Source organism: Mandrillus leucophaeus, unplaced genomic scaffold (assembly GCF_000951045.1).
Source record: "Mandrillus leucophaeus isolate KB7577 unplaced genomic scaffold, Mleu.le_1.0 Scaffold684, whole genome shotgun sequence".
In the NCBI taxonomy this organism is placed as follows: domain Eukaryota; kingdom Metazoa; phylum Chordata; class Mammalia; order Primates; family Cercopithecidae; genus Mandrillus; species Mandrillus leucophaeus.
The window spans coordinates 372,970-381,742 of NW_012107408.1; positions in this window are offsets into that span (position 1 = coordinate 372,970).

The following is an 8,773-nucleotide window of genomic DNA, read 5'->3' on the forward strand; positions in this document are numbered from 1 at the left end:
AAAATATAATCATGTTAGCTATTTGGGCTCAGACAAAGAAGGATTCCTTTAATTACCAAAAGTTTTATATCTGAGATAGCATCATTGTAGCTTTCTTCAACAAGCTTCCACAATCTTGTCACCTTATTGCATTAAAATAAACTAAATTCATTGCATTTACAATAACAGTAACAACAAAATACGTAGAATAATTCTTACAAGAGGCCTGGCATCGTGGTTCTCACCTGTAATCCCAGCACTTTGGGAGGCCGAGGCAGGTGGATCACTTGAGGTCAGCGTTCTAGACCAGCCTGGCCAACATGGTGAAACCCTGTCTCTACTAAAAATACAAAAATTAGCTGGGCGTAGTGGCACACTTCTGTAATCCCAGCTACTCAGGAGGCTGAGGCATGATAATTGCTTGAATCCGGGAGGCAGTGAGCTGAGATTGCTCCATCTTAAAAAAAAAAAAAAAAAATTGATTTTAACAAGAAATATGTGATATCTATATAAAGAAATGAATAAAACTTTATACTGAGAGCTATAAAAATTAAAAGAGAACTTCTCAATTTCTAGGGTTTTTTCTTAGCAATTGAAAAAAGATTCTAAACTTCATATGGAATAATAGGTGGAAACAGACAAATATTTTGTTTGTTTGTTTTAGAGACAAGGTCTTGCTCTGTTGCCCATGCTGAAGTGCAGTGGCATGATCATAGCTCACTGCAACCTTGAAATCTTGAGCTCAAGCAATCTTCCTGCCTCTGCCTCCTGAATAGCTTGGACTACAGGTACATAACGCCACCCCTGGATGGTTTTTTTTTTTTTTGGTGGATACAGGTCTTACTGTGTTGCCCAAGCTTGTCTTGAACTCCTGGCCTCAAGCAGTCCTCCTGCCTCAGCCTCCCAAAGTGCTAGGATTACAGGCATGAGCCACAATGCCCAGCCAACAAAGATATTTTTAAAAAGAAGAGTTTTGGTGGAGTGTATTCGCCTCTCTAAATATTGAAATACATTGTAAAACTAAAATGGTTGCAACGTATTTGCCATAGAAATGTAGAGATAGTTGGAAGAAACTTCAGTATGTCATAAGCCAAGGATGAATGACAGCCTATTTAACAAATGATATTGGGAAATGGCTTTTTGTGAATCCAGTTTTGTTCAAGCCAGGAATCTAGAGGTCTTCCTTAATACCTCTCTCCCTTGTCCCCTGACCAGTACCCCAACCATTCAATCAATCACCAAATCTTACTCATTTTGTTTTGTAAATATCCATCAAATCTGCCTACTTCTGTCTCCAGCAACACCAACTTAGTCATCAATTATTATTCATAGCCAGAAATGGCTACCATCATTTCTTGCCTATGTTACTATAATAGCTTACAGGCTTCTGCCATCCACAAAGACACTCATCCCCCCAACTCTTTCTTCTGCTTCCATAGTGATCTTTTCCAAACATAAATTTGATCATGTAAGCCTGCTGTTAAAATCTTTAAATAGTTCTCATTACTCTTAAGATAAAGATTAAAATTCTTAATAAGTCACAAGGCTCTGCATGGTGTATCCTTGCCTGCTTCCCCAGTCTCGTCTCTCAGTTATCTCCACCTTGCAGTCCAACACCAGCCACTCTGCCCCTCTTTCTAATACTTTAAATGGTATCATGCTCCCTGCTGCCAAGGAACCCACATTTCCTTTCATTTTGGGCACTTATCTCAGTTTATAGTTGTACATTATTGGTGTGATTATTTGATTTATGTCTGTCTTCACTCCCTAAACTGTAAATTCCACTAGAGCAAGGACTATGTTTGGTTTATCAGCACATAATAGAATATGTACTTAATAAATATCCACTGAATGAATCATTGAACAAATAAATGAATGCAAAACTGCAATCTCACATTATATCCACTAAAGTGAAGTGCAGATGAAATTCTAAATATTAAATGTAAAAGCAAAATTAATCCATCATTAAAAATTATAGGTTATTCAGGTAAGTTAATAAAACTTGGATGTGAACAGACTTAAAATATTTTGGAGGGACTCATAGGAAAATGATGTACTACTTCTAATTGCACAGAAATAAAAACTTAAATGTCTACCAATTGAATGCTTGTTTTTAAATATATATATGTTTTAAATGATATTAGATTATAGGAGAAAAAGTACATATGGTATAGAAAATCAGGAAAAAAATACATCATAGTGCCAATTTTGTTATTTAAAAAATCGGTTAGAAAGAAATACACCAAAATGTTCTCTCTGAAAGATGGGTTTGAAAGTAATTAATTTCTCTTCCTCATACTTTCTTTTATCCAAACTTTTTATAGTTGATCAAGAACAACCAACTAAAAGATACACACTTTCAATATTATTAAAGAATTACTCTGAAATATTGCTAAGTCCAGACAGATCATTTCATCAAACTTTTATGGAATGGCATTTTCCCATGCTTTATAAGCTATTCAGAAGTTAAACATTGTTAAAAATTATCCAATTCATTTTATTAGCCTAATAGAATTCTGAGACTAAAATGTAACCAAAAAATTATTAAAATGAAAACTAAAGAAAATCTTCAATTAAATACTAAAAATTTCAATTCAACAGTAACTTAAGGAATATACCATAATAATTAAGTTCATAACATAATTGCGAACATGTGAACCCATTACGATAATATAAATACATCATATCAGTCAGTGAAATCAGGAAACACATACGATCATTTCAACAGATGCCCAAAAGGTGTTCAACATTCATCTCATATAAAATCTCCCGGCCGGGCTCGGTAGCTCACGCCTGTAATCCCAGCACTTTGGGAGGCCCGGGCGGATCACGAGGTCAGGAGATCGAGACCATCCTGGCTAACATGGTGAAACCCCGTCTCTACTTAAAAAAAAAACAAAAACAAAAACAAAAACAAAAAAAACGGCGGGAGTGGTGGCGGGCACCTGTAGAGGCCGAAGCAGGAGAATGGCGTGAACCCGGGAGGCGGAGCTTGCAGTGAGCCAAGATCGCGCCATTGCACTCCAGCCTGGGCGACAGAACTAGACTCCGTCTCAAAAAAAAAAAAAAAAAAAAAAAATTCTCATAAAGAAAGATGGTGGGATGGAAAATTATTCAATAAACGGTGCTGTGAAAACTGACTGAACATTTGGGAAAACCTATTTAGTGTCTCATCATCTACCAAATCCTAAGCACTTTAAAGAGTTAAGAGTTAAAAATCAGCAGTACACATCTAGAAGAAAATATAAGAGATTTATATCAAATTGTTTAATGACTAAGGATTTCAAAGCTTTAAAAAATATGAAAAAAATTTTATAAAGAGAAAATATAAATTAAGTTATAATCACAATTATAGACTAAATAATCCAGCATTTCTTGAATTAATTATCAAATATAATCTAAATGCTAACTGGAAAATTGATCCTAGTGGGATAAAATATGCAGCCTTTTATAAGAAGTAATAACTGGAGACTTTCTTCACTTGTTCCTTAGTTTGTGTAGGACTTAATATATTAAATATATTAATATATTTTACACTTAAAAAAAAATCCATTCCCCTAACTATTCTTGTAGTTTCAGCAGCAACATAGTGCTTGGCTAGGCACTCTATAAATGTGTTTTGAATGAATGACACTCCCCTCCCCACAAAATGTTCATATTTCATTAAAAATGTAAGGTTTCTGGTTTTTATTTTCCTCTCATATACTATCAGGGCAAGAAATAACCTACAGATTGGAATAAAACATAGGGATAAAACCCGTGGACTGTAAAATGAGATAGGACTTACTGACATTACACTTTTTGGAAAATCACTGACTTTTTCACAAACAAATTGACAACACAATATCGTGTGTACCAAATCTACTTTAAGATGATTTAACTAGACCGAGTCACTATACCACTATTTCCCAAATTATCTCACAGAACATTAGTGTTGAAAAATGATCCAGAAATAAAGAATTCTTTGGCCATATTCTTCCATTTGAAGATTTATCATGCATATCAACATATTAACGTTCCTCAATGAAACGTTCCTCAATGAAAAAATCTGTTAAATTTTGTTTAGCCTATTTTTTATCATGAAATCCTGTTATCACATAACCTCTATTAATATCCTATGGAAATACCTTTCTGTGGAAAATCACATTACCTAATTTCAAATTGAACTGATAATTAATTGTTCAAATGTTTTGGTTATAGAATTAATAGACATTGTTCAAAATTTGTTTTCTAACTAAACCCAAATAGGTCCACATTCTCTACATAGTCTCTGAGTTTACATTCTTTGAGTTTTTGTTATGCACAGAAGTTTCTATTTATTTATTTATTTATTTATTTTGAGATGGACTCTTGCTGTTTCGCCCAGGCTGGAGTCAAGTGGTGCGATCTCGGCTCAATGGAACCTCAGTCTTCCGGGTTCAAGCAATTCTCTTGCTTCAGCCTCCTGATTAGCTGGGATTACAGGTGCCCGCCACCACACCTGGCTAATTTTTGAATTTTTAGTAGAGATGGGGTTCCACCGTGTTGGCCAGGCTGGTCTCGGACTCCTGACATCAGGTGGTCCACCGCCTTGGCCTCCCAAAGTGTTAGGATTGCAGGCCTCAGCCACCGCGCCCGGCCAGAAGTTCCTATTTTATAAGTCAACATATTTAACAATTACCTTTATCTTTTCAATACTTTTAACAATTTAAACCTTTAAGTTTTAAAGGTAACGTGCAAAATAAGTAATTTATATGGGTAAAATCAAGATTTTTCAAAAACATGAAGTGGCAGGATTTATATGGAAGAAGAAATACAATATTGCAGGAATAGGTCAAATAGAAGCAAATTTTACACCTAAAATATTATATTATTTTTATGTGTAAGCTTTGCTATTGTTAATTTGAAATTTCATTTCTATGTAAAATAGAGAATTTCATGGAAAACAAATATTGAAAATGTAGATTTAAATAAGTAATTGATATGACTTGAGATGGTAATCACGAGTATCAGCACTTAATAAGAAACCTACTTGTGCTAGAAGGGTAGACATCCTACTGTAAAATGAGTTGTCTCTGAGTAATTTGAAGTTATTATGTTAACTTAATTTTAATGTTATTAAATCACAATGAGTGTTTTAGTTTATTTTTATTTTTCTCTTTTTTTACTATTTGCATTTTCTAACTTCTCTGTAATAAATATAAATCACATTGATAATAAGGAAAAAATTACAAGTTTTCATTTAAAAAATCATTTATATAGAAAGCTAAAACAGAAAGGTTGCAAACATTTCAGGCAAAAAGAGCAGGGCTGGTTATAGACCAAATTGTGAAAAAGGCAGTTTACCTCCAGCACTCTCCCTTTCTCCACTCTGTTACTTCCTTCTTCCTCCAGTTACTGTGTGCCTTCATGACTAACCTAACTACTTACCAGCCCCACTCCCTCTTCCCACCACCATCTCAGTTTGGCCCCTCAGGCATAAAACATTCAGTGCTCTCTTCCCCAATCTGACACTTCCTCTTCTGCTAATTGCCAATTGATAAATGAACTTAGAACAATTATAAGCAGAATTAAAGTTCCTTCCTATTAGTTTGCTACTCTTGACATAAGAAACCAATATAAACTAGCATCAAATATAGATTGACATGAATCACACACACACCCACACATACACATGCACACACACTATCAATAGACCTTAGAATAATCTGGATGAAAAGGAAGAAAGATCTGGACAGTATTAGAACAGTATTATTGCTCTTAATCACCTTTGATGAAGCCTTCACCAGTTCCCCAGTGAGAAGTAATTGAGATTAACATGGAAACCACACTCTGTATTACTTGTACTTTGCATATTTATATATACACAATATTAACTATTTTTTTAATCATAGAGTTTACTATGGAGTTCAGTAATTCCCAATTAAATCATTGTATTTTATTACAAAAGTTGAAGTTAAAAGAACCCCTTCAGGCACTATTAAAGATAAGGTAAATCCAAGGATTGTGATACCCTGGGATGGCACCTCATATGGATATTTGCCTTTTTATATATGTTGCCTACTCCAAAACCAGTACTTCTGGATTAGACACGTCACTTTTACTGGGTGTTAGGCTACCTGAAAGTATCAGATAAGAGTACCGAGAGGAGGACCTGAAAATTTTACCTTTTCACTTACTCAGAGATACTTGGGAGATAATGCACATAATGGTTAAGAATGGATGTCACTTAACTTTCTAAATCCCAGTTCCCTCACCTATAAATTAGAAATTATAGTTGTGGATCAGGAGTGGTGGCCTCATGCCTATAATCCCAGCACTTTGTGGGGACCAAGGTGGGAAGATTGCTTGAGGCCAGGAGTTCAAGATGAGCCTGGGCAATATAGTCAGATCCTGTCTCTTAAAAAAAAAAAAAAAAACTAGCTGGGCTTGGTGGCACATACCTGTAGTCTTAGCTACTTGGGAGGCTGAGGTGGGAGGATTGCTTGAGTCCAGGAGTTCAAGAATATGATCTTGCCACTGCATTCCACCCTGGGCAACAGAAAGACCCCATCTCTAAAAAGATAAATGAATAAAATAAACATTTTTAAAAGGAAATTATAGTTGTGGCTAACTCATATGACTAAGGGTAAGAATTAAAGGAGATAATTCCTGTAAAGTTTTACCACAGCACCTGGCACATAATTAATTCTAAATAAATATTTGTTATTATTGGGAAATTTCAATTCTGACTCTGATAGTAGGCACATTACCCAAAATAATCCAGTGTGCACAGTTTTAAAACGCTACCTCATAGGACTGATGTAAATATTTTGCAATGATAAACAATAGTTTTATTTTATTTTATTTTTTTAAGAGACAGGGTCTTGCTCTGTTGCCCAGGCTGGAGTGCAGTGGTGCGATCATGGCTCACTGCAGCCTCAGCCTCCTGTGTTCAAGGAATCCCCCTGCCTCAGCCTCCCAAGTAGCTGGGACCACAGGCATGTTCCACCAGGCCCGGCTTATTTTTAAAAATTGTTTTTGTAGAGATAGGATCTCACTGTATTACCAATAGTATTTTTAAAAATCCTTAAATACCAATTGAACATTTAAAAAAATGTTTTCCCTCTTTAATTTGTGCCTTCCTCCAAAACGTAAAGATTACTAGTCAACTTTTCACAAAATTTTCTGAAACTTTCCATGTTACCCATATTAGAATCTAAGAAACATCATTGGCTTTACTAAGAAATGAATATGCTGTGACTAAGGCGTTATAACATTGTACCTATTTCACTGATGAATAAACTATTTGAAAATAATTGGCCTAAGTCACAGAGAATTTATGAGAAAGCAAAAATAGGCTGTGCAAGACCTAATTCACCATCATGTGAAACAAAATGCCCAGGCTCTGTACGGCGATTTACACCCAAGTTATCACAGAAGTAGTACATATGCTATAGCATTATAGGTAATTGCTTATTATATGTGCTATCAAAAATGAGGACTAATATTCTTAAGCCCTTAGCTGCTTTAAGAAAAAGAATTTTAAAAATATTTTTCTCATCTTTAATTCCACATTGGTTAAAAGCCAAAGACAAAATGGCATAATCACTACAGTGAGAAAGCAGCCTGAATCCCAAAGTCAACCTTTTCATTTTGGTTCTACCACAAACTAGTAAGGTGACCATTTTAAGTGTTATCTTTCTGGTTAAATGGTTTCAAATGAAAGTGAGGGAGGTGACCTAAGTAACTAGCAAAGTCCTTTACTTTAGAAGCAGCATGGGACTGCAGAAAAAGCATGGATTTAGGAGTCCCATCTGGGCTCACATGCTCTAACTTCGACTAGTTCTGTTATCTTTGAGCAAATTGATTTCCCGAAATAAAATGTCCTTCGGTTTTCCAGTGAAAAGTAAATGAGTAAAAAAGTAAATCACACGTGTAATCCCAGCCTTTTGGGATGCTAAGGCAGGCAGATCACCTGAGTTCAGGAGTTCGAGACCAGCCTGACCAACATGGTAAAACGCCATCTCTACTAAAAATACAAAAATTAGGCGGGCATGGTGGTGCGCGCCCATAATCCCAGCTACTCGGAAGGCTGAAGCAGGAGAATCGCTTGATCCTCGGGGGCCGAGGTTGCAGTCGGCCGAGATCACGCCACTGCACTCCAGCCTGGGTGACAGAGTGCGACTCCGTCTCAAAAAACAAACAAAAAGTAAATGAGATAAGGCATGTAAAGTCCCAGCTCAACTACTGCCTCTGCAGGTGGCTCCCCGGCGGCACCAGGGCTTCCTGTGCCTGTGCCGTGCATTAGGGAAGAAGGGCGAGGGGCTGTAGATTACAGTCAAGCGAAGACAATCTCGTTATTTAAAGACCTGGCTCGCCCTAATACAGACTTTTTCTTTTAATGTAAGTAACGAAAAAGGAGGGAAAATATTTAAAAAGAAATCGTATGCGTATTGAGATACTCAGACTACAACGAATCCGTTTTACTTTTTACATAATTGGTACAAATTAAGTGGAGTTCAACCATTACTTTTCTAAATATGAATACTGTGAGAAATAAAACGTGTTCATTTCTCCCTCGCAAACCTACATTTCTCCTGTGTTCTTTGTAAAAACCTCAGCTTTCCATCTGAGCTGGCTTCAACTACAATGACCCGAAATCTGGGCACCTCGATTCTTTTTTTCTGTTTATGTTAAACATTGAACATTATAAAAAATTAAATTACATTTAGCTGAACTTAATTACACACTTAATGAGTGACCCTCATTGAAAACAATACATTGGCCGGCCGCGGTGGCTCACGCCTGTAATCCAACACTTTGGGAGGCCGAC